Here is a 23,291-nt window from a genome sequence, read left to right on the forward strand (position 1 = left end):
GTGCAGGCTGGGCTGAGGGACACCCCCCCCCCCACCCCCCAGCATGACTTTCGTGCACTGGGCCTCTAGTAAAGAAATATAGGAGAAAATGTGAGTTAGTGGTAAATTCTGTGATGAAGATAAAATAGGAAATATGAAGGGGTGTCTGGGCATTGGCCAGAAAAGTACTTTCTGAATTCTTGACTTTTAAGCTGATCACATCTTGCTGCTTAATTTTTTTTAATTTTTCCTCTTGCTGCTTAATTTTTGCAGCACATCACCTTGCAAATGGTTGGTGCTCAGTGAGTTATCATGGAATCGTTCATTTAGTGATTTTTTTGAAACCTGGCAATAGTTTTTCTTCATGGCTTTTAACTTCATTGGTTCAAGAGAATAGAATTTGTTTTTTAATCCCCAATTCAGATGGCATTCGGTAGCCTTTTCATGTAAGCTTCCTCACTTACACCAGTTACAAAAAGAGCAAATGCAGAACGAACGTGATCTCAAATTCTGGTCAAGAAACATCTGCTAACCAGTTGGCATTATCCTCAGACAATCTTCTCTTCGAGCCATTTTGGAAACTCCCTCGTACTTGTGTAAAGGTTTGTACCTGGGAAGCGGCACGGAGGCTTTTATGAGGCGTGCTATTACGCCAGGGCTGAGAGGAGAGGCTGTAAGGAGCTCTGTTTTATGGTACAGTAAGGTTAGCCATTTACTGTTCCCATAAGCTATTTCACTTGCAATAAAGGTCAATGGGCCTTTTTAGGAAGGAGAGCTAGACTCCTGTCTAAAACTGCCATCTTCGGCAGTCAAAAAGACAGGTTGCTTTAGAGTATTCTGGAAAGTGGTAGGATGTTTATTTAGCCGGGAGAGTGGTTCAATAGGACCCGCTGATGAGCAAGGCAGTAAGCATTCACCCACTTCAGGGCAAAAGACTTAAATCACAAGGGAGCTTGACCACAAAGCTAAGCAGGGTGTGGCCAGCTGCGGGTCTGGTTGTTACCTGGACACATGAACTCCGCCAAGAAATACGTTCTGTATCTGGAACTCTATTCTGGGGTCCCTGGGAGGTTGGTGCCCATGGCAGTTGCAAACCCAGTACAGCAGAAACAGTTTCACTGTTTATTTTTCTTTATTGTTAGTTTTTTTTTTTAAATAATGAAATAAAATTGGGTGGGTGTTTTCCTATGGATAGTATTGTAGGCAACTGGGCTTCAACATTTTTGTTCACCATCTCCGAAAGGAATTTTGAAAAACTATGCACCTTCCTTCAGTTTGATGTTGTATATAAAAATATTTAATCAAATGCTTGAGTAGTAGTGAAGGATATAATGTATAGTCTATTATAAATATTGGCTTTTAAGTGTAATTAAATAACTCGTTATAATATATCCAATGGAATGTATGATAGCAATTTGATACCTGCCATCATCTACTAAGGTAAGAATTGCAAATTTTACATCTTTTCATCTTCTCCTTGAATTATTTTCTTCTTCTTTTCCCCACTCCCCGAATTTTACCCTAATAAAAAGGTTTTATGGGCTTAAGAGTATTTGATTATCTACCTTATTATACTTCTCCATAAAAATAAAGTGAAATTATTGTTTTCTTACCTGTAGCCATAAGACTCTGTTAAAAAACACCCATCTGTATTGAGTTGTCATTACAATTACTATTGGGCGTACCTGTGGCAGGGACAATGTTGTGCCCACCACACCCTTCTTCCCAGAGGTACAGGAAGTTTGTGTTTCTCAGGTTTCCAGTGCGAGAGTGAGCAGATGATATATTGTTTTCTCGCCTAGGTAGTCAAGACTGAGTTGAGTTCTAATCCATCTCCCTACACCACCACTCCCACCATCACCACCTCTTCTCTCTCTCTCTTCTTTCCCTTATCCTCCCACTTGGAAGCTTGGCACTCTGAGAGGGCAGAGATGCAAGATGGAAGCAGAGTTATCTGGAGTTATCTAGGTCGCCCTTGGCAAGAGTCCTCAAGGAGAGTCTCCTCATCTGCACCAGACTGTGATGTGAATGAGCAATAAACTCTGGTTAGGTTAAGGCAGCCATTAAAGTTGTAGGTTAATGGTTACTGTAAGGTAGCTTACACTATCTTGATTAATATATGGTGAAGCTGAACAAAACAAGATGGATATGACAACTTTTGATAGGTCATTATTAAGAAAAAGATGTTTTAATTCTTGAAAATGCATCTCTTAATATATTAAAACACTGAAAAATCTTGTTCATGTATATGGGAATGAAGGCAATTATAGTAATGTTGTTCAATTCCCATCGAGTTAGATGCACCACCACCTCCAGTGCAAATCACCATATTGAGATTTTCTAAAATGGGAGGAACACTATTAGAAAAGAGAAGTAGGAAAGGATTTCTCATCAATTTAGGAATAACTTATATGAGATTTGAAGATATGAAAATTAATTCCCTTAAATATCAATGTTTATATACTCCTTTGAAAGTATCTATGAATGCCCAGTGACACTTGTACCCCACATTAAAGATGTGTCTAGGGAGGAGGAAGGAGACTCAGGAGATGGAGTGCCCAACGACCTGATCCTCTTGCACAAACTCTTGGTCCATCTTTTCCTGTTCTTCCTTCTAACTCCCATTAGCTCACAATAAAAAAGATCCTGATCAAGACTAAAGTCTATAACACACAAAGAGTTATTCTAAATCCAAAAGAAAAATATGATTATTTCAACAGAAAAAAGGGGCAAATGATATGAATAGGCAATTCACTAAAGAAGAAATACAGATGGCCAATGCCCATGGAATATATTAAAGTTACTTGGAAATCATAGATGTGCAACTTAAAATAATGAGATACCATATCAAATTGGAAAAATAATTTAATAGTGATTTAGTAGTGACTGGGAAGAGAATAAACTGGTTTAACATTTCTAGAAAGCAATTTGGCAATATGCATAAAATACCTTTTTAAAAACCTCTAAAGTTGAGCTAGCAATCCCACTTCTAAGAATTATTCTGAGGAATAACCATAAAGATGTTAAAAAATTATGAGATTCAACCTCAAATTTTACCATATTTTTTCAGTCAAGGTTCTTGTGGTTGCAAGTGTTAGGTTGCAAGCCATCTTTCATTTGAAATGCCTCCTCTCACTGCATGCTAAGAGATTAATAGGCTTCATCCAATCAACTACTGTTTGGAAAGAGAAGCATCATAGGATGATAGGGTTACTTCTTTCAGAGGCTCTATATGGGGTTATGTTTAGGTGCTCCATCAGATACAGAAAATGAAATAAGCATAGCATATCTAGAATGGTGATCAACAGAAATAACTTAAAAGCCCAGTAAAGGATATAAAGTAAACTCTGACACCATGCAGTGAGATAATCATTTAAAAAATATAGTCTTCTTGTCAAAGACTATTTCATGAAGTGAAAATATATTTGTGGTGCATTCCTATTTCTAGAAGACAAAAAACATGTTGTGAAAGAAAATAAACAGCCTAATTTCATTTACAACAATGTTTACATTTATAAAGAAAGAAAAAAAGTGATCTGGACTAAATCCCAGCTACAGGGACTCTGAATATTTGTGTGTCCCCAGCCCCAAATTCATATGCTGAAGCCCTAATGTGATGGTATCTGCAGGTGGGGAATTTGAGTGGTAATTAGGTTCAGATGAGATCATGAGGGTGGAGCCCCTATGATGGTATTAGTGCCCTTATAACAAGAGAAAGAAACCAGAACCCACCAGGGGAGGGCACAGCAAGAAAGAAAGTAAATCTACTGGAACCTTGATCTTGGACTCCCAGATTCCAGAACTGTGAGGAAAAAATAATTGTTGTTGTTTAAGCCACCTCATGTATGGTATTTTGGTATAGTAGCAGTAGCCAAAACTGATTAAGGCAGAAAAAAAATACATATCAACACTTTAATGGTAGAGATATTTGGATAGTGGAATTATAGATTATTTCTAATTTCTTATCTTCATGAAAACCTTTTTCTAAACTAATTACTAAACATGTGAAAGTATTTCAATAAGAAAAACAACATTAAGTTTCAGGGGTAGCTTTCCGATCTCTAAGAGGACTGAAAAGAAACATTAGAACACAAATTCTGGATGAACTAAGGTCAAAGACTCAGACAAGAGGCTGCAAAATATTTACCCAGTTCCTGGAGCACTGGACACACAGGGCTTTGGCCATGAGCAGCTTTTAGACCTGAGAGAGGAATTCTTTCTGATCCCCACTTTCCTCCAAGAGTATGAATGTGACGCTTAAGTCTTAAATTACATTTTACTATTTCTATATAAAGACATGTCATTTAGGGAAAAGAAACTGGACTCAAATAGAGGACCCAAATCTGGTCTCATGGTTCACTAGTTGAGTTCTCTTAATAAAGTTACTCAACTTCTTTGAGCCTCTTTGGAATAATAACAGGTAACTTACTTTCCTCATATGGTTGTTGCTACAATTAATGAGATAATATGTGAAAGTGCTTGGAAAAGGATATTCTTATAAATATGCATGTGTGTGTGTATACACGCACACAAACTGCTCTCTCTCTCTCTCTCTCTCTCTCTCTCTCTCTCGGAAATGTCTTGTTGACCTAAGTGCTTTGGAAAGTGCAGATTATTACTCTTTTCCATTGGATTAGAAAGAGAAAGTTAGAGAATATTTACTTTCTGGTAAAAATAGGAGCATGGTAAGCAAGGAACATTGTTAAAAGGCAAGCCAGGGAAATAAAGGTCTCATTTATATTTAAATATTTTCCCATAGTGTTTTGGACTATAATAAAATATGAGTTCTCTCTTTTAATATTTACTGAGAAGAGGAAGACACTCTCTAAGATACTCAAATATTGGCAATAAATATGACCATTAACCACAAAGTTTGAGGGTACCACAAGGCTTGTAAAACGTGTCTGGTATAGGAAACTGTATTTGCTCACTTGGCTATAATCTGTATTATAGGAAATTATATCTGTTCCCAGGCTGAATATAAACTCTCGGCTTTGGGCATTTAGCCTACTTTTCAGTCAATAGACTCACTAGCCCAATTAAGTCCCTGTGACATATATCAGATAGGTTCTCAGAGTCCAAACACTTCCAACGCTTTGGTTCTAGCTTTCTCTCGGTAGAGCAGCTGAGATGAACGATGCTTCTAGATTCGTTTGTTTGGAAAGAGAAGCATCATAAGATAAATAAAACACAGAGAAGTGTGATTTATTTCACATTGTTATTTGAGGTTGCATCTGGGGAGTCAGTGGGAAGTGAGAGGAGAAAAACAAACTTGTACTGTGTGAGCACAGGCTGTTGGAATATTATTTTATCCAGCACGAACCTACTTCTGTAATAATTAGTACAATTCTAAGTGCTTTGAACATAGCACAGCACTACACAGCTTGCTATTTGTATGTAGGCAGAGCTTGAGTTTCTCTTCTTCCATGTGCTCAAGTGGACCCAAACCACCCTCCAGTTCCTTGCTGTGAAGCTGAGCTGTTCACAAATGCATTTGACCGACTCCCACATTATTGGCCTCCCATTAGTTTTTTTAAAAAATGATTTAATTACCAGCATTAAAAAGCTCAGGTGGTTTTTGCATGGAAATACAATACGGCGAATAAAATACATACATGGCATACATTCCACATGCCCGCTTTCCCCCACTTCCTCAGAGCTTGGGCTGCTAAAAATGCCTTTTCTAAGCTGGGTGTCTAGAAGTGACTCAGCTTTTGCTTAGGCCAATCAGATGCACTCAAATAGCATTTCAAAAGCAGGCACCATGAAGGTTTCTTTGGGATTTTCTGGAGCAGCATTCTTGTCACCAGCTTTGTGGGGGTCAAGGTGAAGTCGGCAGCGTCTTTTAAGCTGCTGTTGTTTTGTTGCCAGTGTGGACCTAGCAAGCGAGGGATAAGGCTCTGGAGGCAGCAGTCACAGAATCAGTAGCTCCCTCATCTCTAGATGGTCCCCAGAAACAACAATTCAGAGGAAGTTCCCCATCTTCCTGACCGAGGCAGAGTTGCCAGCTTCCCTGGGGGTGGGTGCTTCATTGTTCCTCTGGCCCCTCAGCCTGAAGGCCACCTAATTCCCTGTTTGAAGCCCTTTGCCCTTCGTGCTTAAAACAGCTGGAGTGGTTTCTGTTTTCTGTAACAGAACTCTAATACACAGGAAAAACGAGAGCTGGTCACATCCGGACCGGCTTTGGTTATGGCAACAACAGGCTGGTAATGAGCAGTGGGTTCAAGGCTGCGTAGATCCTACAGTAACTTAGTGCACACTGCCCCACCCAGCACCCCCAACTGGAGGCCACACGTCAAATGCCATTTCCATTGTATTTACAACAAGAGTTTGTTTTTAACAGTCATCTCACTTTTTTAAGTGATTTTACCTTCCTGTACCCTGTCGGGATTAGGGTTTGCCATCCCGCTCACACTTACCTAACGCTTGGTTGAAAACATGTTTTGATTTCTTAAAGGATGCAATTCTTCTAATTTGAATATCCTCCCAAATATCCTCCAAATCAAAGCCAGAAAGCTGTACACCCAAACGGCATCGTTTAGGTCCCTGACAGAACTGCTCTTACTGAAACTAGTTGTTTTATTAACCCTAAGGATGTTGCTGAGTAAACTGTAATGTCACATCTATGAGGACACAGCACACAGGTTTCTTTCATGTCAAGTTTCATCTTCCTTAGAGTCATGTAATAGACCACATTCTGCTTTTTGCATTGGCTCTTAGAAAGGAGGGGCCCGAGGCCACCTGAGTGGTTGACTTCTAAGAGTGTACATGACTTCAGGCACGTCCGTGTGTACTAACCCCACTTCTCACTGGGTCTCATTGCTGCTACCCTGGTTTTCTCTTCACCCAGATTTTTTTCATGCATTAAAAAGATCCTATTTTACTATGTGTGAAACCCATTTTATTTCATTTATTTTTATTTTTTTGTCCTTTATATTAAACTAAGAGGCCCAGTGCACAAAATTCGTGCACAGGGAGGGTGTCCCTCAGCCCAGCCTGCATCCTCTCCAATCTGGGACCCCTCAGATTGTGGGATGGCCTGGGCAAGGGGCTGGGGCAGATTGCAGGCCAGCCATGCCCCCATGGGGTGAGGATCCTCTCTGGGGGGTGTGGCCAGCCTGGGTGAGGGGCTGAGGGCTGTTTTAGGCTGGCCACACCCCCTGCAGAGTGGGGGTCCCTGCTGGGGTGCCTGGCCAGCCTGAGTGAGGGGCTGATGGCTGTTTTTAGGCTGGCCACGCCCCCCAGCAGGGACCCTCACTCCGATGGTGGCATGGCCAGCCTGGTTGAGGGGCTGAGGGCTGTTTACAGGCCCCTCCTTTAGCGGCCGGCCAGGGTGAGCGGGAAGCTTGCCTTCCTCCATCGCCGAGGTCGACCCAAGCCTCCCACCTGCTCTGGCGAGCTCTGTGGCTGCCGCCATCTTTGTCCCACTAATTTGCGTACTCACTCCGGATTGGCTGGTGGACGTCGCAGAGTGATGGTTACTTTACATATTTCTCTTTTATTAGTGTAGATGTATTGGGGGGACTCTAACAAAATTATATAGGTTTCAAGTGCACAATTCTATAACACATCATCTGTACACTGCATTGTGTGTTCACAACCCAAGTCAAGTCTCTGTCTATCACCATTTATCTCCCCTTCTCTCTTATACCCTTTGCCACCTCCCTACATCCTGCACCTCCCTCTGGCCATCACCACATTGGTGTCTGTGTCCATGAGTTCTCTCTCTCTCTTTCCCTCTCTCTCTCTCTCTTTCTGTGTCTCTCTCTCTTTGCTCAATCCCTTCACCACCACCCAGCCCCCCTCCAAACAGCTGTCAGCCAGCTCTCTATCTATGAGTCTGTCACTATTTTACCTGTTATCTCATTTAGTTCATTCGATTCCACGTCTGAGTGAAACCATATGGTACCTGTCTTTCTCTGATGGGCTTATTTCACTTAGCATAATGTTCTCTGGGTCTATCCATTGAAACCTATTTTAAATCCTTCTTGTGCTTTTAGGGGGAATGAATAAATATTTAGATAAACTGCCCTTATTTCCCCTGCTTTATTCCTTTTATCTAGCAGATAACTGTTCCTCAGTTCTCTCAGTGCTTGGACATGTATTTCTGCAAATGTCTTAACAATCAAGGCTATTCATGGGTGTGCTTGGGATTTTGCAACCTAACATTAATGACTTTAAGCGAAAGCCAAGTAAGAATGCCAGGAACTACAGATTTCTGGTAAACCAAACGGAAGATACAGTCTTGTGGGGAAGCAAACAATTATACTTCTTTTGATGACATAAGGCCAGGAATATCTAGCATCTGATCAGAAGCTAACCTGTTTTTTCCTTCTTTAATTAAACATTTTATTTTGAGATAATTATAATTCACATGTTGTTGTAGAAATAATATGAGCAATCTTGTGTACCTTGTAACTTTTACTCATCTTTTCCCAATGGTAATATCTTGCAAAACTACAGTACACTAACCCATCTAGAATACTGACATCCATATAGAACATTACAGAACATTGCCATAAACACAAGAATCCTGCCTGTGGCTCTTTTATGGCCACACTCCTTTCCCTCCCAACCCCAGCCTCTCCTTAACCCCTGGCAACCACTAATCTTTCTTTCATTTCTATACTTTTTTTTTTTCAATTCAAGAATAGCTCATTTCTTTTGATGGCATAAATGTTCATTACAAGTGACTACACTGCATTTACCATCATCCTCCCCCCACTTTGAATCATTATTCCCTTCTCTCACCTCCTCTGTCTTGAGAAGGCCAACCTTTGAGGAATACATCCCCAGGCTCCCTGGTCCTCTGGCTTCCAATTGGATCAGCCATTGGAGGTGCTGGCAGAAGAAGGGAGTGGGGGAAGAGAGAAGTGAAAGTAACTCCTAGTGCCAGCATCCTACCCTCAGGCCTCAGGAAGGGGTGGAGAAGAGAACCACTGCTACCATCAGAGAGGAAAGAATGCCCCAGATGAGAAAATGGACAGAGACTTTGGCCAGTTGAGTTGCCTGTCTTCAAGGGGTAAAGCTATCTCGGACAGTGAATTGATCACTAATGACCTTGACAGACTGAAGATTAGGGAGGGTGAGGAATCCAATACTGATTGAGATTGAATTCCTTGATGTAGCACAACTCTTTGATCTAGCAAACACTCTTTTAAATGTGTGCTCCTCAAGTTCGGTATACAGCAAACATGTCAAACTCACGGCCCGTGGGCTGCACGCGACCCACAATGAATATTTTTTGGGGCCCAGTCAATATAGTGGTATGTAAGAAACATTTTAATAAAATTTCATAACTTAATTTTTACAATATCCCATTATACATAATTATTAATAATGAACTACAATGTTTGTTAATGACTGATTACTGTAATCATGTTGCATTCATTTCCCTTATGTGCTTTATGCACAGGCACACCATTTCTCTCCACTAATACTAGCAGTGAATATTTTAGCAGCCGATTGCCACGTCATTAGTCTTGGACTGACCTGTTTGGTGTGCACAACAGGAAATATTTCACTTTCGGAGAATAAGAAAAATAGGTTTATTTGCATTATGCTTATTAATTTGTGCAGTTATTCAGTGTCTGGTAAGTTAATGTTCAAGAAAAAATATGAATTTTTATTAAAATGTTCTATTATTTTATGTTAACGATTACTCATTTATTTCAGCCCTTTGTATTCAGCATGACTTTATCGCAATAAACCTATGTTTCTATGAAAATTGAAGCTTTTGTTTTTTTGCAGCCCACATAAACTTAAGCCTTGTTTATTTGGCCCGTGTTAGCCTTTGAGTTTGACTTGCTTGGTATACAGGATAAAGACATGAACTTTAGATAAATTCTGAGCAGATTGATTAGATCCTAAATAAGATTATGCTAATTTAACCCACCTGGGATTTATATAGAGTTTGAAGAAAATACAAATTTCCATTTAAAATGCATATGATGGAGGTAATTATTTGATCACTGTCCACTGTTTCTCAGTATCTGTGCTGAGCTTCTCTCTTCTATGCCACTCTGTTCCCCTTGCCTCACTGGAAGCCAAGGATTCTCATTCATCCTATTTAAGGGACTGGTAGGAGGCTTCTGGGTTATTAACACGGAGCAATATAGATGAAATTCATTAAAGCCTTGTGATAGACATTCATGTTCTTAGGCTGAGAAAACCACAGGAAGCAAGAGTACACCCACTGATAGAAGAAGGGACAAGGTAATACCTCTGCATGTGCCTTGTGCAGTGATCTTTCAAGTGGTGATGAGTTAGCTCAGCTCCCTCCCTGCCCAACCCTGTACTGAACTCCAGCGTTCAGTCTTCTGATTTGACTAGAGATTCCATTTCTACATCTGCTGGTCCTCTCTGGGAGGGGTGGGGCTGGTGGGTTGGCTCTTCATCTAACCTCCTTCTCTTTCTGTGTCATGGTCTCTGGGCTCCCTCAAGATGTTCTTTTGATTCTCATAAGCCTGCTTCAGAGTCTCAAAGCTGAACACGTACCATTCTTTTTTATTCTCAATCTAATTATCCTACTCTCCTTGAGATGATGTGATCATGTGAAAGAAAGTTGGAAAAAGAAAAGCACAAGATTAATTTGTGAAGATATTATCTAGTTACAATTGTACCACTGCTACGTCCTCTCAGTATTCGTGCAATTCATTCTTTTGGCCTGAATAATAGGATCCGAATACTTTTAAACAGAGGTCTTACTGGTGTTGAAGAAAAAGCTTATTTTCTATAAAGAAAATTCTCATTTTAATTTCCAATTTCTAATACAAAAAATAGTCATTAATTACAAAAAGCACCTTCATTTAAGAAACATTTATTAAGTTACTTCTAGGTGCCAGGAAGTTTGCTTTTCTGTCTCCCGTATGTAAAGAGAAGGTACCTGGGCATCACAGGAATTAACATACTATTTGGTAATAAACAAGACAGTCTCTGTTTTAAGGAGCTAGTATTCTGGTGGGATTTTAGTATGGATATATTCATTCGTCCAGTTACTCATTTGACATGTTTTGTGAGCCCCAGCTTAACCTTTGGCACTAAACATAGAGAAGACATGGCACCTATCTGTGTAGTGAACAAATAGGCAGATAAAACAATAATTACTTTAAACGTATTTAAGGTATTTTAACAATAAAGGCCTGTGAGGGGTGGGGGGGAGTCATGGAGGACTTCCCAGAGGAGGTGAGGTATGGGCTTTACTTGTGGGGATGAGTGGGAACTTATGAAGTGAGGGAGCATGGGATAGATTCTCTAGATCATGCAACACACAGAGGCAAGAGCAGCAAGAGTATGTTTGGAGAAGGACAAATTGCATGAATTTAGGCCACGTAGAAAGGCTTTTGTCTACATGTAGTTCAACACACAAGAAAGAACTCAAGTTTCTGAATTTCTGTGTTCTTTCTTTCTTAAAAATACAAGCTCGACTGTGTGAGTGTATGCCACTCAAACGATTGCTGCTATGATGAACTGCATTATGCCGAGAGACACCAGTGCCTCAGCAATGTTTCAGGGCACTGGAAAGCAGGGAAGTGTCGGGGTGGGCTCCAGCAGCGAGATTGCTTGGGAATCCAATTTTTCTAAAATACTGTGGTAGGTCCTGCTCTGGGAACTCTAGTTCAATCTTGCAGTTGTTTGCGACATAATATAGCCGTATCTCTGTAGTAGGTCAACTACACATATTTGGTGAAATCCATCTCAAGGCTACTGGCAAATAGCACTGTCAAGGTTTAACTCAACTTTTCCTCTTCTAAGCTGGAAATGATTTTGGAAAGAGAACACTTATGAAAGAAAAATTTGAAAAAAACAATTTCCTTCAATGCAAATGATTAATGAAATAAAGTTTTTATTCATTCCATCTATAAGCACCCTAGGGCTCTATACTGAAGCTCACATTCTTGAATCATTTGATTCTTTTATTTTTAAAATATTTTTATTGATTTCAGAGAAAGGGAGAGAGTGATAGACACATCAATGATGAGAGTCATTGATTAGCTGCTTCCTTCATCTCCCCCCTCACCTCCCCACACTGGGGACCGAGACTGCAACCGCAACTGGTATGTGACCTGACTGAGAATCAAACTCTGACTTGGTTCATAGGTCAACACTCAATCACTGAAGCATGCTGGCCAGGTTCATTTGATTTTTTAGGGCAAACCCTACTTCCCTGCTCCAATCCAAGCAGAAAGGTATGATGCTGGACTCTAATCACTGGTTGAATTAAGATCAGAGTTATGAATTCAGCTCAAGATTCCAAATGCTAGTGTCCTCCTTTACACCTCAGTACTCTGAAAATGGCAGACACAGAATCAATGCATATTCTCTGTTAGTTATACTGACAATTGTTTAAGGAAGAATTGCCATTTCTATAAATGGAAATGCAAGAAAAATGGTATCATTGACTGTTTTTAACCTACAAGTCTACTTGCTTCAAAAGGTCATCACAATCTTTTGCTGTGCTTTGGTTTTGAAAATAATCCTTTCATTAAACTGGAGAAATATTTTTAAAGTATTGAAATGTATAAACTATGTATAACAAAGTTTGAGTAGTTGAACCTTGGAAAATTAAGGGCAGGAATGCAATTGAACTATCAGTGTCTAATGCTGTACTCATTTTCTGAACATTTCAATCAGAAACTAACATCAGGTTCTGAATTCATCTGCTAGGAGAAATCTAGGGAATTTATTTTCAGAGTGCATTTTTTCTTTCCAAAATTCAGTTTAGCTTTTTGCTCCTGGTGGCTGACTTTTTCAAACAGAAAGCTCTGTACCACACATTTGAAGTTAGGGTACAACTGTTCGGGCAATTACTTTACAGATGTTCTTTGCTGAACAGCATTTTTTATTTTTATTTTTTTTACCCATGTACAACACTTACAAGTTATTTGCTGAAAAGATCTCAAAAACATTATCAACGCGTAGGTTGCCATAGTGAACAAACACCAATTCAAGAATTGCTCTTTTATAATGTAATCTGGCCTAACTCGCTGTAGACAGTTTTATATATTTAGTGCCTTTCCATTTTAATTAAAGAGAACTTGCGGTCATTCCTTGCTGCCCTAAGGTCTCCTGCAGCCTTATTAACGATGCTACATGGGTTTTTGTGTTTGTTAAAATAATTTTACTTAGAATCTTGTCTTTTAGATACAAAGAAATCTCAAGACAGCTTGTAAGCACTGTCTAAATCAGTGGTTCTCAACCTTCCTAATGCTGCGATCCTTTAATACAGTTCCTCATGTTGTGGTGACCCCCAACCATAACATTATTTTCGTTGCTACTTCATAACTGTAATTTTGCTACTGTTATGAATCATAATGTAAATATCTGATATGCAGGATGTATTTTCATTGTTACAAATTGAACATAATTAAAGCATAGTGATTAATCACAAAAACAATATGTAATTATATATGTTTTCTGATGGGCTTAGGTGACCCCTGTGAAAGGGTCATTCGACCCCCAAAGGGGTCTCGACCCACAGGTTGAGAACCGCTGGTCTAGATGATCATTGATATTCAGAAAGCCACCTTGTTTGTGATTATTTGGTACAGGACAAGGGTCACAAGCTTCTGTTCCTATAGCAGCCAGCAGATACCCCCAGGGTGTGAGGCAGGCTGGGTGCAGACTAAGGCCATCTGAGGAGTGCATGTCCCTGCTAAGGAGAGCAGGGCTTCTGAATTCTGGTTGGCTGTAGCCATACAGGAAAGTGAGTCTGAAATGCTGTACTTCTTGTATTTGCTGACTCTTCTAGAGAACCTAAAACTTCTATTTCTATCTGAAATCTTTGGATTAAAAATAAAAATTCCATGTGGGCCAAATGCCTGCAGGTTACCTGTTTTCAACCTCTGCTATAAACCTGTATGGCTTCATTGCTTTGCTTGTTTAATAAATAGATGAGGATCCCCTTCACCATGGACTATGTCTTATCAACTCTGGTTTCCCCAAAGCCTGCAATTGTGCCTGGCACATTGCAGAGGCACAAATAGCAGTTATTAAACTGAACTGAGCACTGAAGACATGAGGGCGAGAGAAGGGTTCTTTGTTTGTTTGTTTATATAAACTTACTAAATCTGGATACTTTGGAAAGTTAAACATTCACAACTATTACAGCTGTGTCCATTCCAGGAAGAGCAGTCCTTTTAACCACCTGGAGACTCTGAAGCTTACTTCTTTTGTTGTATTTTGTGAGAAGATTAGGTTTGGCTTTATGTACTTCCATGGGAAAAAAAAAAGATGCACAGAGGGTCTTAAATAATTTATATAAGAAAATGTGCCCTGACCGGTTTGGCTCAGTGGATAGAGCATCGGCCTGCGGACTGAAGGGTCCCAGGTTTTATTCTCGTCAAGGGCATGTACCTTGGTTGCTGACACATCCCCAGGAGGGGGTGTGCAAGAGGCAGCTGATCGATGTTTCTCTCTCATCGATGTTTCTAACTCTCTATCCCTCTCCCTTCCTCTCTGTGAAAAATCAATAAAATATATTTTAAAAAAAAGAAAAGAAAATGAAAGGAACAGGTATTATGTAAAATCTCATTGTTACTTGACTTATTAATTTTTTGGGACTGAATAAAAAATTATTTTGGTTTAGTCAGAATTTACTCACTAAGTGAGAACTGAGGAAAGCTTTCTTTTTGCCTTTGGACCTTTGGAACATGTATTGAAATAAAGAACTGGGGGAATTTCTCCTTTATCCCAAGCTCCTCTAGCACCTCTGAAGCTAGATGATGGACCAATGATTCAGGAATACGGAATATAGGATATAAAAAGCCAGTGACCGTAACAGCCATAATGACCATAACAACCAGTCGCTATGACGCCCACTGTGGCCAGCGAACCAGCCCAATCAGGGGGTGGGGCTGCTGGCCAACCTCCCAGTGCCTCCCCACTGCCAGCCTGCCCCTGATCAGACTCTCCCACCCCAATTAAGAGCGGGCCGCCGGCCATATGCTCCCTCCCGTCCCCCCTCACCCGCCCCCCTCACCAGCCCCACCATGATAGGCCCTCAGCCCCTCCCCGCGGCTGGCCCACCCCTGATCGCCCCCCCACCCCCACCCCAATAGGAAGCAGGGCCAGCCTGCCAACTTCCTGCAGCCCCTCCCTCTACCCGGCCCCACCCCAGATCAGCCCCCCCACCCCATCAGAGGCAGGGCCGGCCAGCCAACCACCCATGGCCCCTCCCCCAGGCTGCTGGCCCCCCATAGGCACCCCACAAGCCATTCAGGGTGGGGCCGGCTGGCTCACTGCCCACAGCCCCTCCCCATGGCTGGCCCCACCCCAATCAGCCCCCCAAACCCAATCGGGGGCATGGCCCGCTGGCCAATCACCCATGGCCCCTTCCCCCAGCCAGCCCGGCCCTGATCGGGCCCTGATTGGGGCAGGCTGGCTAACCAACCTCCTGCCATCTCCTCCTCCTGACAGGCCCAGCCCCGATCCACCCTGATTGGATCCCACCTATGCACGAATTCGTGCACTGGGCCTCTAGTATAACAATAAAAATCTATCTAAAATAAAAAATGTAAAGATCCATAATTTCCTCTCTAGATAGCCATGACCACCAGAGATAGTCTGGTATACATTCTAGAAGGATATATCAAATGTTGAGAAGATTCCAGGTCTAGTGCTTAACATTGCTATATTAATTCTCATAGCATCTTAATGAGGCAGAAACTACAGACATCCTTATTACAGAAGGAAGCCGAGTCTCAGAGAGGTTAATTAGCTCAAGATCCAACAGTAGGAAGTAGCCATAGGTTAAACTCTAGGTTTTTTGATTACCATACCATATCGTACCATACATACAGCCTGTAACTTGCTTTTCCTCCCTTTTCTTTTGATTTACTTTTCGGTCTAAGTACTGCATCTTTTTCAATGCATAGTATTTCCACCTCTACAAACAAGAGAGCAATGGATGCCCACATACACACACCTGAACTCTTGTTCAATTATTTACTTGAAATGCCTAGTTGTATTATTACATCAATTATTTTAAAAAATTATGTTAAGTATTTTTTATTCTATAATGCATCTGTCCTTATTCCATGCCATTAATTTATTGGAGAAATTGAGTCATTTGTGGTTGGAGAAACTGGATCACTTGCCTTATAAAATATTCTATATTCAGGATTTGGTTGATATCATTTCTTGTGATATTTTTCTATCCCTTCTATTTTCTGAAAAACAGTAGTTAAAATAGAGTTTTTATTAGGTTCAGCTGCATGTTTTAAAGCAAGAAGACTTTATAAGAGCCAGTGTGTCTTCTGATGAAAACAATCCACTTACTTCTGATGTTTCACTTTTGGTTAAGATTGCAAACCTTCGAAACAGTGGGCATGGTGACCTGTGAAGTTTCATCATGTGAAGTCAGATAGCCTGGCATTACAGAACACTAGCAGCCAGACACATGTTGTGTCTCCTAGTTGTAAGGATCAGACCCATGAGATCTCTGCCTAGTACATCTTTTCCACCTCTCATTCCTTCTTTGACCAATTTGGGACGCCTCTGTCATGTGCCTCTCATGAGCCACTGAGAGAAGTGTCAGCACAAACCACCTGAACCTGTTTCCTGGGATCCATTTCCACTGTCTTACAGCTATTTTCACTCCATTTCTTTGTGCCACCACGAGGTACTGTTTGAAGGAGAATTTCCACGTAATCCTTTTGTACCTGGCCTTAGTGATGAAGACCTGGAGAAAATTCTAAGGTTCTACAGGGTAGCAAGTCACAGTACATTTTCTCATGTCCATCTTTGCCTCTCCCCTTGAACATGATACTTCATGTAGCCCAATAACCACAATTTGAGCAGCCCTCCAGCGCTATTTTGTTTTTTCCCTCCTTGCTCACCTCTCAAGTCTACATTTTTGTGACTAAATATCCCTGTTGGCTCTATTCAATGCTCCTCCTAGAATGCTACCTGCTTCTACTGGGTTCACTACAACCCTCAGAGTGGGACCCAGCCAGAAATCAAGATATAACACAGTGGTTAAGAGCATAGGTTCTGGAGACAGTGTTTTCTAGCTGTAAGATTATCAACATATACAAGTGTAAATTTCATGTTCTATAAAATGGAGACATCAATTTTTATTAGATATGGTTATTGTGAAGATTAAATGAAACAGAGTAAATGCCTACACCAAAGCCTCCCTCATGGCAAAAGCCCAAAGAAGGGAGGCATTATTTTTTGGTGTTATCATATTCCCATAATCATGCTAAGTCTCTAGACCTTTAGTTTCCACTGGTACGGAGACATAGTTTGTCAAAAACTGCTATTTAATAGTGAATAGATATAATAATAAAAAATGTGGCAAAGTGAAATTTAATAAAGCCTACATAGTTTAAAGTAATAAAATGTTCCTGAGGGTAGAATAATAAAATTAAAGACCTGGAAGGAAACTTAAGAATTATCAAGTCCAATCTCTCACTTTATAGATGAGATGATAAGGCCCATACAGGTTGACTGATCTTCTCTAAGTTCCTCTACCTGCCAAGCAGGTACACTGCAATGTGAACCTATGTCTGACTTGGGCCAGGATGTTTTCCCCCCATGATGCACTCACCTGATAATGAATGACATGAGATGTATCTTTTTGGCTTTGAATTAATAACTGGGATTATGATGCAAAAACTAGGGGGGGGGGAATCTGAGTTGTATCTCCTAAGTTTTCTAATGAATGAAAGAATCAAGAGAAAAAGAAAAGAGGGGTGTTTAAAGAGTAATGGGACATATTCTTTTATTAGTTGAGCCAATATCCAATACCATTGCTGGCAGACACTGCTATGATCCAAAGAATCTATTCCTATATTTAAATGCTATGTTCAATAAAAGAACAAAAAGCTTCAAAGAGTTCCCTTTGAGAATAATTGCCACATTACCATGATAATACACAAGGGGAGTTTTGTTGTATCCCCACATTTCAGCTCTGTGAGGGGAGCAAGTGGGAAATGGAAAGCAAGCCACCATGACAGGCCATTGCTGAAAGGAGGCTCTCATGGTGCCAAGTGTGCACGTTAAAGGTTGTTTATTTTTCATTTCTCTTTAACTATCCCTTGAATCTCTTTGTTTCTGGCTAATTATTATGCATACACAAATATGATTATCAAATTTTAATTGCACCGTCACAGACACCATACAAATGATGATAATAAAACAGCATTTGCAATCTGCTTTGGTAATTTTGGGACTGTAACTATGCCTTAATTTGTACAAATGAAATGTATTTCATTTATCTTCAAAGTAGTTATTATTTCACCCAACTTTTAAGATTATCTATCCCAATACTGCTTTCCTAAAAACTTGGCTGATGTGTATCAATAACCATAACAATTTTAATATTTTATATTTAGGCAGTTTTTCAAATTAGACTTGGTTGTATTTCATTTGTTCATTCATTTGTTCATTCAATCATTCATTCAGTTAATCTGACTCTTCCTGGTGAAGGGTAGCAAAATGTGCCACCCTATAGTGTGACTTTTTGGCATTATAACTGATGAACTGATTATTTTGAGACACAGGGGAAGCTTTGAAAACAGAGAAGGGGTTACCCTTTTATAAGAAATTTATATTTATAAATGAAATCTCATTTGTAAGGGTCTTCCCCCTCCCTACTCTCTCTCCCAGGATGAGAAGGATAACTTTAAATCAGCAAAACTCTTATCCATGGAGACTTAAGAGAACTTAAATCTGCATAACAAGTCCTACTTTGCATTGTCATCTCCCATAACTGGCTTCCTCCACACATTTATTTTTATTTTATTTTCTTAAAATGGTATTTGGCCTGAATTTGAGTTATTCATTTTTCCCTTGACATTTCCCAAGTATACATGAGGTATACATATTAATAAACCTGTTTTTGTTGTTGTTGTTGTTGTTAATCTATCTTTTGTTACAGAAGTCCCACCCAGAGAAGTTAGAAGGATGGAGAAAGTTATTTTTTTCCTTTCCTACAATGGGAAGAGAGGCGTTCCAGGAGAGGAATGTTAGCTCATGTGAAATAATGGAGGTGTAAACCAGCAGGAGAAATAACACGAGCTACACACTGTTCTATGGGTGGAATAAAGAGTGCATGGGTGGATGGCAGGTACTGGAAAAGGAAACTACAAATGTAGGCAGGACCTGGTCATAAACCATGTGTCATAAACCAAGGAGTTTGAACGGTATTCTGAAAGATGTAGGGACTCAGGCCAGGAAGTGACATGCCCTTTGGAAAAAAATACCATAGTTGCATTCAGAGAGATGAATTTGATGGGTGGAAGTGGAGGCAGAAATGTACTATGTGGTGATGGGTGGTGGTAGATTTGACTAATCAGTGGGGTGGGGGATAAAGGCAATAATTCAGACCCACAGTGATAAGAACCTGAGTAAGGCAGTGGCAGTAAAGATGAACCCATAGGGCTTGGTGATGGAGAGGACAAGGAAGGATTATGGAACAGGGAGGGTTTAGGATCATCCAGGTGAATGTCTGGATGGTGGTCTCTTCACTGAGAGCTCAGGTTGGTTTGGGGTGAAGATGAAGAAGGTAATGGGTTGTATGGAACAGGGAAACATTTACCGGTACCAACTGACGCAATGAGACGAATAGTGGCTACATCCTCATACCCAACCACAAAGCTTATTTAACTAGAATGTAGCCAAGGAGGCTGAAATATGAGCCCCAAACTAATTTCTGAAACCCCATCAAGCTCTGAACTATTCAGAGACAAAGCCACAGGGTGCCTTGGGTCTTAAACACTTCCAAACCCTCAGTGAGAAGAGGGATGAAGGCAGGAAAAAAATGAAACCAAGTGTGGGGCGGAGCAGCTGGGTGGTTCTAGGAGTAAGAGGCTAGGAGGCAAGGGTGAGGTGAGAGTAGGGACCACGTGGCAATTTATTTGGCAATTGGATGGACAGGAAAACTAGGAAGGAAGGAGGACACTGGAGGAAGGCTCAGTAGGGGTCAGAACCTTGGAAAGCAAGATGATAGCCTGCAATGACATGGCAGTGGCCATTTTAAAGCCATTTTAAGTGTTTGGAAGCTGCAAGTGGGCTATGAGTGGAAGTCTTTCTCTAACACTGTTCACTATGCTGTGGATTCTTGTTAAACCTCATTCAAGGTGTTTAGTTACAGGCCAGCCTAGGGCCTCAGTGCCCAGCATGGCCCTTCGCATATGGCAGACGCTCTATAAATATTTGTTGGATATATTGATAAAAGAACACCAAAGGTATAATCAGTGGTTTTATTTAGGAAGAAATCTTGCCATGGAAAACAGGGAAGCAAAACTTCACTAAGCTTTAGAGTAGTCCTGATGGAGCTTGTCTTGCATGGGGTGGGGAAGACAAGTCTTCTAAATAACTTGATGGCCTGTTAGTTGCACTACACAGCACCCAGTCAACTATGGGACCTGGTGTGATAGATACATTGAGCCTGGTGTGATAGATACACGGAGCCCAATCAACTAATCTATCAAGAATCACAAAGCAATTGAGAAGCTCAGTTGGAAGGGACGGAGGTGCTGCTGTGTGAACCTCAGACACTTGGTTTCAAGGCAAATCTAGCTGAAGTATTCCCTTGTCCCATCAGCCTAGTTTCTGGAATTAGCATTGTGCTCAAGAGAAGACGTTTCTCACTTGAATCAATGAGAAGACTGTTGCTCAGCCATAAACTTAGGGAATCCAGGTTATTTCACATGGGGTCATTTGATTTTTTAACTAAGTAGTTGGTCATACTTTTCATTACAGAAATATTTTAGTACAATGAGTGGAAGTGGAAAGCCCTGAAAAAAGCTCTGTTGATTTTAATCTTAAAGGTTATATATAGGGTGACCCCCAGAAATGTATATATACACTTTGAATAATTATAAAGATGGTTATTAAAATACATTTCATTTTAAAAATTGAGCTATCAGCTGTTAAAGTGTATATACATTTTGGGGGGACACTCTGTATATCATTCCATGATAACAAGGAAAACCCAGTTCTTACAGATAGTACCCTATCCACACACAGGGGTGCGTGTGTGCCTATATTCATCTATTGTACTCACCCTGGGCCTGAATTTACTAGCACTGGCTGAATAAAGTACACTATGAGAATTCAAGCAAGACAGAGCTGTAGTTGCTGTGGAAACCATAGCACTGATCTTCATGACACACATACCCTGAGCTCTAACATTCTGTAAATAACAATGGATGCATTCACATTTTGGAAACAATGTCTAAAACTTATTTACTGAAATATTTAAAAATGGGAAAGTTCTATAGCTTTTGTTTTATAAATTTGAGCTCTAGGTGAATTTTTCCTAAATCTCTAAAAATTGGAGGATTTTTGTTGTTGTTTGCTTTAAATGCAGATAAACAGGATAGATGCCGATTCCATTGGAGAGATGTGGGCTCTATCTAAAGTCACAATCAAGAATATGCAAACAAAATCCTGTATATCTCTGTACTCCTAATGCTTTTTCCAGTTGGTCTTTGGGCACATTTCCATTCTAGCGGAAATAGTCACTGTACACTCTAGTCAAACATTAATAGCCAGAGTGCCGAAAGTGGCAGCTCAGTTACATATAGATTGGAATCCTATTATCCTTTCTTATAACGTTATTTACTTGGGCTACACCACAGACTGCTGGCAGGAAAATCATCTCTGAATTTCTTTCCAAATATAAAGTTGGCAGATGTCAACTACTCGCTCACTCTCTCTTCATATTGATTATTGTCTTTTTAAATTCCAGAAATTCTATTTGACTTTCAAAATTGCTTTGACATTTTTTAGATCACTCCTTTCAGATATTTTTTTCAAATTTTAAAAATTTCTTTAAATGAAATAAGCATTTTCTTTCAATAGTCTGAGTGTGAGAATCTAATGTCTGAAGTTCCCAAGAGTCTGATTCTGTTGTCCTTCCTGCTGCTTCTTGCTCATGGTGCCTTGTTGCTTTGCGTGTGGTTACCTTTGACTCTGTGCTGCTCATACCACTTGAGAAGGTGTATGTGAGACTTCTCAAAGGCCCAATAAGATGAAGTTACCTCCCTCTGGAGAAGGTTTGCTTTTGCTTCTTTGGAGGACTTAGGCATCTTATCAGCCTGGTACCACTCTAAACTAGATATTTGGCAGTACACAAATGTGGGGCTGTGTATTTGGGCTTCAGTGTTCCTATGGTTACAGCTTCTCGGGGCTGGGTTTCTTTTTTCTCCTTCTCTTGCTCTGCTCTGTCCTGGGCAAAGCAAGTCTTTCTGTGGCTCTCTGAGGCGGATGGGAGGAGGGGCTGCCTCTGGTGTAGCCCTTTGGGTTCCACCTTAATATGGGGCTCTCCTATTATAGTCTCCACATTTGGGGGGCTTTGGGGTCTGGTTTCCATCCCTCTCACCCTGGGAATCCATTGAAGCCATAGCTGATTCATAGACCAAGTAGGCAAATGGCTTTGGAACAAAAGCAGCTTCCAGTGCTTGGCCTACTTTTCCGTGTCCGCATTAATTCTAGGTTTTGGCCTGGTAATGCCTTACTATTTTTGGTTTATTAATGTTTTTAATAAAGACGAAACATATTTCATTCAGTATTTTTAGTAATTTTCAGTAGGAGGATTGGTTTGAATAAATTAGCTCAGCATTGCTGAACGTCAGAAGTCATACCTGAGTTATGTGAGTGTGAAATTCACACTCACTATATTGATAGTGCGGCAAGGAAAATAAAAAGTATTCTGAACTCCAGAAGGAACAAAGGGAACTGATAGAGTAATGTTTTCCCTTTTTAAAGTTCCTCGCAGTTTTTGCAAGTAGAGCAAATCGGTTAGATAAGTTTGGGAATTGAAACAAGCGCTTTTCATAAGCATGGGAGAGCTATTTATGAAGCAATTGTGAGAAAAATGGAATGGTATGTTGAGTCAAGAATTAAAGAACTGTAAATAACTGGCATTTATTTTTCCCCTTAAATTTTGGTGTATTTTTCCCCTCAAATTTTTTTCTAAACAGAACCTAAAACCTAAGTTGGAAACAGATAAAGACACTATTATTCATAATAAATGTTTAAACAACCAGGAAAATAAGAACCCTTTACTCTAGGCTTTGACATGAAGACATGAAATAACTTTCTTATGAATTTTGCATCATGTTTCCTATAATGGATTTAATGATTTCACTAATTAAAAATTAGTAAATTCTCATTCTGTGGAAGGATGCAAAACTAATGAGACAGAGTTCCTATTGTGGGACTTATCATTTTTGGGGGGAAGACATGCACATAGAAAGGGGCAGGCACTTTGCTCTGCTTTGCGTCATCCTGTATTTCCAGGGCTGAGGGCAGGTCCTGCTATACAGGGGTGGCTCAATACATATTTGTTGCATGGAAGA

The 23,291-nt window shown here is 40.3% G+C and overlaps 1 protein-coding gene across 1 annotated transcript in view; it reads right to left on the bottom strand.

The window, feature by feature from the left end:
• SCHIP1 (schwannomin interacting protein 1) overlaps nt 1-23,291 on the bottom strand; it is a 657,653-nt gene that overhangs the window by 158,081 nt on the left and 476,281 nt on the right. The window lies entirely within an intron of this gene.

This window comes from Myotis yumanensis, unplaced genomic scaffold (genome assembly GCF_028538775.1).
Source record: "Myotis yumanensis isolate MYYU_CA2020_CCGP unplaced genomic scaffold, mMyoYum1.0.hap1 SCAF_2, whole genome shotgun sequence".
Classification (NCBI taxonomy): Eukaryota; Metazoa; Chordata; class Mammalia; order Chiroptera; family Vespertilionidae; genus Myotis; species Myotis yumanensis.